Raw genomic sequence first — 11264 nt, forward strand, 5'->3', positions numbered from 1 at the left:
CATCGCAGGTACCTGGCCTCTTTCTGTATTTTTCATTTTTTACTGAGGGCTAACATTCATAAAGTTCATTAACATAACATGCACACACACACACGCACACACACACACACACACACGCCCGTCACCCACGTCAAGATATAGAATATTTCCAGTACCTCAAAAATTTTCTCATGTCTCTTCCCCATCAACTTCTCCCAGCCCACTCTGAAATAAACAAATATTCTAATCTCTCTCATCATCTGATTACTTTTGTTCATTCCTGAACTTCATATATTGAAATCATACATGTCTGATATCTCTCAGTAAACATAGTAAATTAACATGCAACATGTTGCTGCATGTAATAATAGCTGATTTTTAATTATATATGTGTGTCCCTGTTGTTTAATACTGTGCCATACTTCCTTGTATCAGTATACCAAAATTTATTTATCGTTTGTGGGTATTTGGATTATAAATGTTACAAATAAAAGTGTCTAAATATTTCTATGCATGTCTGTTTTGGACGTATACACTCAGTCTCTTGGGGATATATCTAGGAGTGGAATTGCTAGGTCATAGGGTAGATGTATACAGAGCCTTCATAGAAACTGCCAAACAGCTTAACAAAGCAATTGTATCATTTTCCACTCTCACCAGTAATAATGAGGGTTCAGTGGATCCATATCTCACCAAGACTTGGTAATGTCAATCTTTTAATTTTCATCTGTCAGTGGGTGATTTTGACCTAAGTTTTATGGGTATCTAGGCAATGAGTGCTAATGACATAAGCATTTTCCAAAAAGAACAAAACTAACCCAGCACAGTGGCTCGCACCTGTAATCTCAACACTTCGGAAGGCTGAGGTGGGAGGATTGCTTGAGCCCAGGAGTTCGAGACCAGCCTGGGCAACATAGTGAGACCTCATCTCTACAAAAACAATAAAAAAAAAATTAGCTGAGAGTGGTGGTGCACACCTGCAGTGTCAGCTATTCGGGAGGCTGAGGCAGGAGAATTGCTTGAGCCCAGGAAGTCGAGGCTGCGGTGAGACATGATTGCACCACTGCACTCTGGCCTGGGTGACAGAGTGAGATCTTATCCCAACAACAACAACAACACCAAAAAAACCTACAAAAACCAAAAGAACAAAACTACTTTGCCTTGATTCCTCTATTTGCATAGCGTTACTTTTGATTACTTAGCCCATCAGATCAATTTATTTGAAAACTTTAAAATATTCTAATATCATTCTTGGCAAAAAACTGTTTGTTCTAGCTTTATGTAGAGTATCTTTGGATGTATATGTTTGTAGTAGCTAACTTATTTCTTAACTCCTACAAATGCCTTAATTTTAAAAAGAAATTTCTAAAAAGAGAAATAAAGAAGGTTTCTCTAAGGCAAAATGGAAGAGCTTGAAAGAAATACTTGCCTAAATCTCCTTTAACTATCACTTTTAAGTTGCCAAAAGTGCATTAAAAATCTCCAAGATTAGGTTTATATATTACTGTGCAGGAGAGAAGAAACTTGGTAAATGAATCAATAGTTATTAATTTATTAAGCTCCCTCTAGAAAACAGAGTTGGATGCCAGGTGTTGTGGCTCACACCTATAATCTCAACAGTTTGAGAAACCCAGGTGAGAGGACCACTTGGGCCCAGGAGTTTGAGACTAGCCTGCGCAACATAGTGAGACACTGTCTCTAAAAAAAAAAAATTAGCATGGTGGCACACGCCTGTGGTCCCAGCTACTTGGGAAGCTGAGATGGGAGGGTTGCTTATGTCCAGGAGGTCAAGGCTACAGTGAACCGTGATTACACCACCGCACTCCAGCCTGGACAGTGTAAGACCTTATCTAAAAAAAAAAAATGTAAAATCTTGTTTCAAAAAAAAAAAAAAAAAACACAAACAAACCAGTATAACTCATTGTCTCAAAAGAAAAGAAAAGAAAACAGAGTTGGAGTCTAAGAAAGTGTTACCCAAGGGATCACGCCTGTAACCCCAGCACTTTGGGAGGCCAAGGCGGGCAGATCACAAGGTCAGAAGTTCAAGACCAGCTGGCCAATATGGTGAAACCCGGTCTCTACTAAAAATACAAAAATTAGCCGAGCGCGGTGGCAGGTGCCTGTAGTCCCAGCTACTCGGGAGGCTGAGGCAGAAGAATCGCTTGAACCCGGCAGGTTGCAGTGATCAGGCGAGATCAGGCCACTGCACTCCAGCCTGGGCGACAGAGCCAGACTCCGTCTCAGAAAAAAAAAAAAAAAAAAAAAAAAAGTGTTACCCAAGGGAATCTCATCTTGCTAAATACTTGGACTGTGGGACTGAAAAGTTCAGAGTATTCGGCACAGACTGAGTCAAGGCAAGCTGCTCAGGAGCCCTGGATGCCTCCCTCAGAGGAGGTGTCAGTCCTGGAGAGGGAGAATGGTCATCCTAGGCTTGAAAGAAGGCAACTGGAAACTTCATCTACTTCAGAATCCTCTCATGGACTGGCCCTGAAGTTTGGAGGAATGATGTCTGTGGGATGATAGCAAGAGCAAGAAAGGAAATATTACATATTACCACAGTTTCCTTCTGCTAGACAGGATGCTCAGAAAGAAGCAACAATACCTCTTAGGGGCAGGATTGGTTTTCGTGTTACTTATTGCAATTAATGAATATTTTACTTCTGACTGTTAAGGTGGGTCTTCTGTTAGTTCTGATATTTAATGTTTCATTTAATCAACACATGCATGGATGCCTCATAGTGAATTCGCCATCAGCCAACTAAAATATTACTCAAGGTTTCAAATATAAAGAGCAATCACTGATCAAAAGGCAAATTAGTTTTGAAGTTAAACTTGTGATACTGGCAGCTCAAAAATGGAGAGGAAACATGGGGAATACATGGTAAATATTGACCCCTCTAGAAACCAGCCCATGAGTAACTGTTTTTCCATTTGGATATTGTGTTTATGTGAATGTTTCGCCTGGTTTTAAGAGAAAACTCTATGGCTTTTAATATAATAGAAGTAATGCTTACACATTCTTCACAAAAAAGAATGCATAATTTTAATGGTTCAGGAAAAGGCAATTTTTTAATTTTATTTTTTATTTTTATTATTATTTTTTTTTGAGACAAGAGTCTTGCTTTGTCATCCAGGCTGGAGTGCAGTGGCGCAGTCTTGCCTCACTGCAACCTCCGCCTCCTGGGTTCATGCCATTCTCCTGCCTCAGCCTCCTGAGCAGCTGGGACTACAGGCGCCCACCACCATGCCCGGCTAATTTTTTGTATTTTTAGTAGAGACAGGGTTTCACCATGCTAGCCAGGATGGTCTCAATCTCCTGACCTCATGGTCCGCCCGCCTCGGCCTCCCAAAGTGCTGGGATTACAGGTGTGAGCCACTGCGCCCGGCCAGAAAAGGCAGTTTATTAACTTCTCAACTATTCTCTAAAAATCAGAAATTTTGTATTACTCTACAGTACTAAAGGAATAGTTTAAAATGTATTCTATGTATTTATTAAACTAAAATGTTAGTATTTTCTGGAATATTTTAACGAGTTAAAATAATAATATGCAGTTAAAACCATGCAATGCTGGCTTCAGCTACTTTAGAAAGTATTTTTTAAGTTTGGTGTCTAGGTTTTGGTATAGAATTCTTGGATCTTTGCAATTAATTCTAGAACTTTCAAAACTCAAATAATTCTGTTATCTTTGAAAACCAGAAATTAATCTTATATATGCTCTGCAAGTCCAATACATAAGTCAAGAAAATCTGGTTTATATATAGACAGCATCACGTTTTCCATACCCAGGAGCCAAACTCTTGCCTTGATAAGAGAAACAAATGTGGATATGTAGTTTGAAATGGATGGTTTAAAGAACAATTTGAAAGTGAGTGGAGAAGCATTTTTCTTCATCCAAGAGATATACCAAAGCAGAAAGTCATGTTGCTCAATAAGTATATTTGTTGAATGGTTGAACATCAAGAAAAATATTTCTGCCTCAAAAGTAGGAGATTTCCCCCTTATTTGTTTTAGTTTATGTGATCCTCAAAGATGGTCTCCAGATCTTTCTGAATCCTCACTTCTCTGATGGAATTTTCATTATTTGAAAGCACTCCGGTTAAATAAAAAATTAGTTGCCTTTGCTAAGGCATTAATTGATCATGTTGACCTTTTCTTGGGTTAGTAGTAAATTTAGGTATGTTTCAAATCCTGTAAAAACAGTACTATACAGCACTCTAGAAATTTTACTTCCATCTGGATATTTTGATGTAATGAGGTCAATTTTGACCAATGAAATAAAGTAACACTTGAAAGTTAGATTCAAAAAGGCAAGTTACGTATTTCTTTCTTCTTGGAGAAATAGTACATCTTACCTCATAACTTTTCAGTAAATATACCAAATGCATTTCAGCTGCACTGAATGATATTATTGACTATTTTTGACCAGCTGATTAAACATTATCCTCAGCTCTCTACCTATTCAAATTTTAAAATTTACAGTCAGAACAGAGCCAGAGCAAAATGGCAGTAAAAATTATGACTTGGGCTGCAACATTTGTGACAAATAACAAAATACTCCTTCAGCAGCACTGTTTTTTCACCACTGAAAGACACCACCTGTCATGGTCTACAATGAATACTTCAAGTGAACCTTCTGCTTACCAGCACTTTAGCTAAAATGTAGCTATCACGATGTCTACTGAATCTGCCACTATTATCGTGTTAAATTAAGCTGCAACTACCACTTCAACTGAGCCTTCAATTTTTACAGCTACCACTATTTCAGTTGAATGTACACCAACAACAGAAACCAGCACATCAGCTGAGACAGCACAACCTCTATCCTCCCTTCCAGTGAATCTACTAATGAAAGTGCTAACATCACTATTCTCACAGAAATTACAATGTGGTGGCCTCCTATAAGGCAACCAAACCATTAAGTACTTTGATTAAGTTATCTTTGACTATTTCCATAGCTACTCATAAGATAAATTTGAATCTGCAATGCTATCACAGGTGATTTGTTTAGCTGACAGAAATACTTCAGCAGAGCCTGAAGCAATGGCCAACAATAACAATTTAGCCCATTTCCAAGCACCAGCGCCATGACATCAAATCCACCTCATTTGTCTTTTATACTTAACAGATCTCCATTTTATTAGAATTGTTATTTTATTTTGTAATAGTTTAATAATTTTTCTAAAATTTCAGATCATGTAATTTTCCTAGAAAAAAAAATCTGGGGACCACCCTCCAAGTAATTTGATAAAACCTCACAAGGAAATCTTTATTAACATGGTTGGTATTCATTACCAATGTTGTTTTTGTTTTTATAAAATTAAATGGTTCAGCAGTGGAAATGCAGTTTCTTACTGTTCAGAATATTTCATTTAGTATGACAATTCTCTATGTATTGAATCAGTATACCATGTATGTTTTAAGTACCACATTTTGTTTCCTTATGTGTAAAATTATCTTATTTATATAAGTTTTCTTCAGATTATTTTGCTGTCTAGCACCACAGTTGTTAGAATTAATTATTTGCTATTCTTTATGTAACCTTAGTCACTTAGTTAAATGTCAGACATTTACTATATGTCTATCTCCCAAAATACTGAAGGAGATGCAGAAGAAATAACGATGCAAGATAATCACTAAAATAATTACCACGAACACGCTTTGTTTACATTTTCTGGATATCAAGGTTTTAATTGATTTTGATATTGCTTGGTTCTTCCCCAGGCCTACTGTACTATAACCAGCAGGAGTACGGCAGGAATCTATGTTTATAAACACCTTCACAGCTGATTCTAATGCATAGGCAGGTTTAACAGTCATGGTCCAATCAGTAAACCAACGAAAGCATTCTGACATGCTATATCTTACTGGTGGGTTTGGTGAAGTTGATACAAACTATACAATCTTATTTTAAATCATGAAAAGAAAAAATCAATTTTTTAAGATAAGAGAAACATGAAAAAATTAATACTGATCTTAATCCAATCTATGAAGAAAGAATTATATATAAATACTGTCAGGTATATAATCACATGGGAAAAAATGTTTCATTTAGATAAAGGAAAAACTTATTTTCAAGCAAAAACTGAAAAAATATATTTCAGTATCTATTAAGCTAATAAGAATTAATTTTTAACAGTTCTTCCACTTAGCTCCACAAGAATATTTTTTAAAAAGTTCTGCCAGCAATTTTAATTAAAAGATTAAAGTTGTACTGAAATCTTTTAACTTATATTTTATTAGTATAAATTGCTGTTTCTTTCTTACTAATACAAATGCAATTGAAATGATCCAGCCGGGCGCGATGGCTCACGCCTGTAATCCCAGCACTTTGGGAGGCCGAGGCGGGAGGATCACGAGGTCAGGAGATCCAGACCATCCTGGCTAACACAGTGAAAACCCGTCTCTACTAAAAATACAAAAAATTAGCCAAGCGTGGTGGCGGGCGCCTGTACTCCCAGCTACTCAGGAGGCTGAGGCAGGAGAATGGCGTGAACCCGGGAGGTGGAGGTTGTAGTGAGCGGAGATCGCATCACTGCATTCCAGCCTGGGCGACAGAGTGAGACTCTATCTTAAAAAAAAAAAAAAAAAAAAAGAAATGATCCAAGTCTTTTCCATCTGTAGTGTTATTGTATACAGACATTTGTGACTGTATTTTTCTATTTAAAAAGAAATATGTTTTCTAATTTGTAATTTCTGTTATAAGTCAGAAATAAAAATATTCTGGAAACAAATTCAATTTTAGATTTTATAACAATAGTAACTTTCTCCCAGACTTACACTTAGTCAGCTGTCAATATGTATTTGTTTAATAAATGGCTGAGTGAATATTTCAGACCCTGGCACATCCAATCAATAAAATAATTAGCCAATGAGTCTATTAATCATCAACTCTTTATTCAAAAAAAGGCTTTGAGCCTCTACCGTGCACTAACCCGTCTACTTGGCACATGTCCTGTTCTTCAAAAATGCTGTTGTCCCTCTCCTTCCTCTCTTAGAATTCCAACTGTACTCCAGGACTCGGATCAGTCCTGCCTCCTCCAAGCGCTGCTTATCTCTCTTTTGAGCTATTTCTTCTTTGACCTCATATATCTTTTATTTTCCACCACTCTTAAGCTACCCTAGCTTTCATTATTCATGTTTTCCAGAGTCTTATCTTCCTACTGACATAATCATTGTTTTGGCAGTGACCTGTATATTTTTTAACGTTTTTACGAAAATTTCCAATTCACAGACAAGTACTTATTATCCAGCTTCAACAACCATCAACGCTTTTTAATACACGTTTCATTGATCATCCTATACCAAGTCAGATAACAGATATACAGTCTTCATCTTTGAGGGTCAATTTTTTGGAATCACTCTTTTTTTTCTGGGCACACCTTAGGAAAACAGAAACTGGTTTAGGTAATGTAAGCAGAAAGGAATATAGTTATCAGATGCTGAATATAGTATCAGGAGTAAAATAAGGAAGACTATCTGTAGGTTTTCTCTGACCTGCTGGGTGGTCAGAGGGCTGCAGAAAACTCCTGCCAAGCCACATTTTCCTGCAGCTCCCAAACCAGAGACTGAAGGGTAGAGTGCAGCCTGTCACCATAAAAGCTACGTATTTATTATCTGTTGAAGCTTGTGTATGTTAGGAGCCCCCACTGCTGGGGTAAGAAGGGCTGGCATTTCCCTTTGACTTTATAAATCTCATGGGAATACATCTCATTGGCAGAGCCTAGGTGTTCTGGGAACGTAGTTCCAGAATTTTAGCTCTTGGTGTAACAGGAGTACAGAGAAGGAACTAAGAATGAATGTTAACTGCCAATCCAAATGTCTGCCTCATCTTCTAGAGGAAGAAAATCACTTACATCTTCATAGTTTACTGAGCAAAAGCCCATACATTACAATTATTGACAGAGTTATGGTAACATGCTTAAACTCAATAATAACAAGTAAAATAACAATAAAATTACACACTCTTTACCTACTTAATTAGTACTATATTTAAATATTATTTTACTCAGCACTGCTAATCATGTGTTTGAACATGTGCTGTCAATATTTTTAGCAAATCACAAATTTTTCCGCAGTTTGAAAATCAGTTTGTATTAAGGGTGATAAAATACCCTTTGACTGTGTAATCCCACCTTCTGAGAAGTGATCACCTGAAAATAGCTTGGAATACAGATAATAATACCTTCCAGTATTTACATACAAGGCAGAAAAAAGAGTAAACAAAAATTACCGCGACAAACATTTGTTGTGCAACTCAAAAACAAAAGAAAGACTAACAACTCCAACTTACGTATAAGTAGGGTGAAAGAAAAAGTGAAAAAAAAAACAGAATATTTTATACCATACACATGAGCAAGGTTAAAAATTTGACAATACTAAGTATTAGTATTTATGAAAAATGGGAATATTTTTATGGGAGTGAATATTCATACAACTTTGGAAACAATATTGGAAATATATGGTAAAGTTAACAAAATACACACCTGATGATACAGAAATTTCACTTTTAATTATACATTTAGAAATATTTATTATTTAAAACAAATATTTAATATTTAATATTTATATTAATTAATAATTAATATAAATATGTAATAAATATGCCTAAGAAGGCATATTCAAGACACATTTTAGAGTATTCATAGCCTCATTGTTCATTATGCTAATAAAAGGGAACCGAACTCAACTTCCGTTATTAGGACAATAGGTTAATAATTGAATGAAATACTATAAAACATGAAAATGAATAAAATAGAATTACAAGTGTCGATGTAATTGAGTTGTATAAATATAATCTGGGCAACTCCACACCTGCATTGTGAAAAAATACATTATAATAGGATCATACAAATTTTAAAGCATGTAAACTATACTATATATTTTTGGAATATATTAAAACGTTAAAACATCCATGGGAAATATAAACACCAATTAAGGAGAGTTGTGATACCTGGTAGGAAGAGAGAGAAGGGCAGGAGGGAACTGTGCTCAGGCCCAGGGACAGAGTAGCTCTCATTGCATGTAAAACAATGTTATCACTTAAACTGGGCAATGGGAATGTGGCTATTTAGCAATGGGAATGTGGCTATTTATACCTTTTCGTGTAGTTGCAATATTTCTTAATGCACTTTTTAAAAATGGTGTGGCTGGGGCATGGTATGTGATGTGTAAAACAGTGCAGGATGGGGATTCAGAGGCAGGCAGAGGCCAGAAAGTTCAGAGACATGTGGGCCATGAGAAGACTTTGACTTGGGGCAATGGATGCTATTTAGGGGTTTTGAGCAGGATGGTGATATAAACAGGCTAACATTTTGGAAACAGTATTCTGGCTACCTTGAGAGGAATGAATCAAAGAGGGGCAAACGTGAAACTGGGAGGACCATCATATGTGGTCCTCCTCAGGTGTGAGGGTGCAATCCTTATTTCTATTTCAACATCCAATGCCCTACAAGGGACATAAAGGGCAGTTAACAGTGTGACTAGATTGTATTAAAATCTAAATTAATTTAGGGATATTTATAATATTTTCTTTTCTTTTTTAACTAACACTAAGGCCATAAAACTAGTTATTCTACATCTAATTTTCATGTATTTTCTTGCTCCAAAGACTATTGTATTGTTCATTTTTCAATTCATATTTTAAAATTCACATCCTGACGTTTCTTTCCTCTTTGCCTATGTAATCTAGTTAATACCGATTTTCATTCTAGCTTTTACTCTACCTCCAGACCACTCTTCCTACTTTCCCCCAGTGCCTTGCCTCTTTCTACCACTTCATGGTGGTCTTTGCTTCTCTCTTCTACAATTTCTCCTTCCTTCTCTCTGTCCATTCATGTGCACTGAGGACCTTTAAGATTTGGATGTGAACTTGCCTCTTCCAAACTGTCACCAGCTTCATCCCTCAAAGATCACTTCTTTTGCTTTCCTAATATTTTGAACACTGTCCCAGTGGTTAATTCTCACTTCCTCTCACTATCCTGCCTACCTGCTGCTCCTCACCAGCTCCTCTGAGCTGAATTCATCACAGCCTTCTTCAGTCCTGCCTTAGTTCCCATCATTGTTCCATATCCAAACCTGACTCAGGTACGAGTTCTATGAGCTGCTCCAGCTTCGTGAGCTCTCGTCTTTTACCACCCCATTCTCCATCCACAGTGAGGTGGATGAAAGGAGCCAAGTCCTAACTTTGAACTCTGAGACTGCTGGGTTTGCACTGCCCACTGTACGCCGAGCCTGGCTACTGCAGCCCTGAACAGGGCTATGATGTTACACTGCTGAGCCCTTGCACCCCACTCTGATCCTAGGTTGAGTTGACCCCAATCTCGGGTCCAGATCTGATAACCTAGTTATGGTTCTGGACCTTATGAATCCCAGTTTCTCTATTTGCCCCATCTTTTAAACCTGACATTTTCTGAGAGTTTCATTCTGAGCTCTGATTCTAATAAGCAGTCTATCTGCTGCAATTTTTTCATGAGGCCTGGATCCCTGCCTTAATCTTTTTGTGTTCATCCCTGAAAACTGTAGTCCCACTGATGGATAAACCTCAGCTCCAAAAGCTGGGGCCTTGATGTTCACAAAAATAAGGCCCACACAGCTGATTGCTGATCCTCATACTCTGTGAACGTCCTAACATTTGTCTCATGCTTGGACAGAACTTGGAGAGTCAGCAAGGATGATGAGACATGTCTCCACCCTGGGAGTTGCTAAATTCTGTGTTATTTAGAAACCTGAATTCCAGCCATCTCTGTTTTCATGGACCGGTCTAATTCCAGGTGGCAGCACCACCCTGCCCAAGCTTCCAGTAAATATCCATACCTCCCTGATGAATCTTGATACATGTCATCAGAATCTCTAAAGGTGCCAAAGTTGTATGATCTTGACAGTGAATTCAAGCTCTGAGTTGTCTTTCCCTTTTCCCCCCATCCTTCTTAGGGCTCAGTGTGGTACACACTAGACACTAATAAATGGCCACAGACAAGAAACGAATGGGTATCTTGAGAGCCACACACTCTAATCTTAACTTGAGTTTGTAAAAGGTCACTGAAAGCATACATGTGTCATCAGAAAAGTGGGGATACTACTACTTAATTCTTGTAGGTATTACAAAGATTAGCTTTGAGCAGTGTGGTACACCAATTGGAAGGGACATAAACGTTTCTATAATGTCAGTAATACTATGGTAAAATCAAATCTATGTCAGAGATTGCCTAAGGGTAGCACCATTTCCTGTGATCCAGCAATTAAAGCTATTCTTTTCTTCTTTTTTCAAATATACTTTATTTTTTAG

Source organism: Gorilla gorilla, chromosome 17 (assembly GCF_029281585.2).
Source record: "Gorilla gorilla gorilla isolate KB3781 chromosome 17, NHGRI_mGorGor1-v2.1_pri, whole genome shotgun sequence".
Lineage (NCBI taxonomy): Eukaryota > Metazoa > Chordata > Mammalia > Primates > Hominidae > Gorilla > Gorilla gorilla.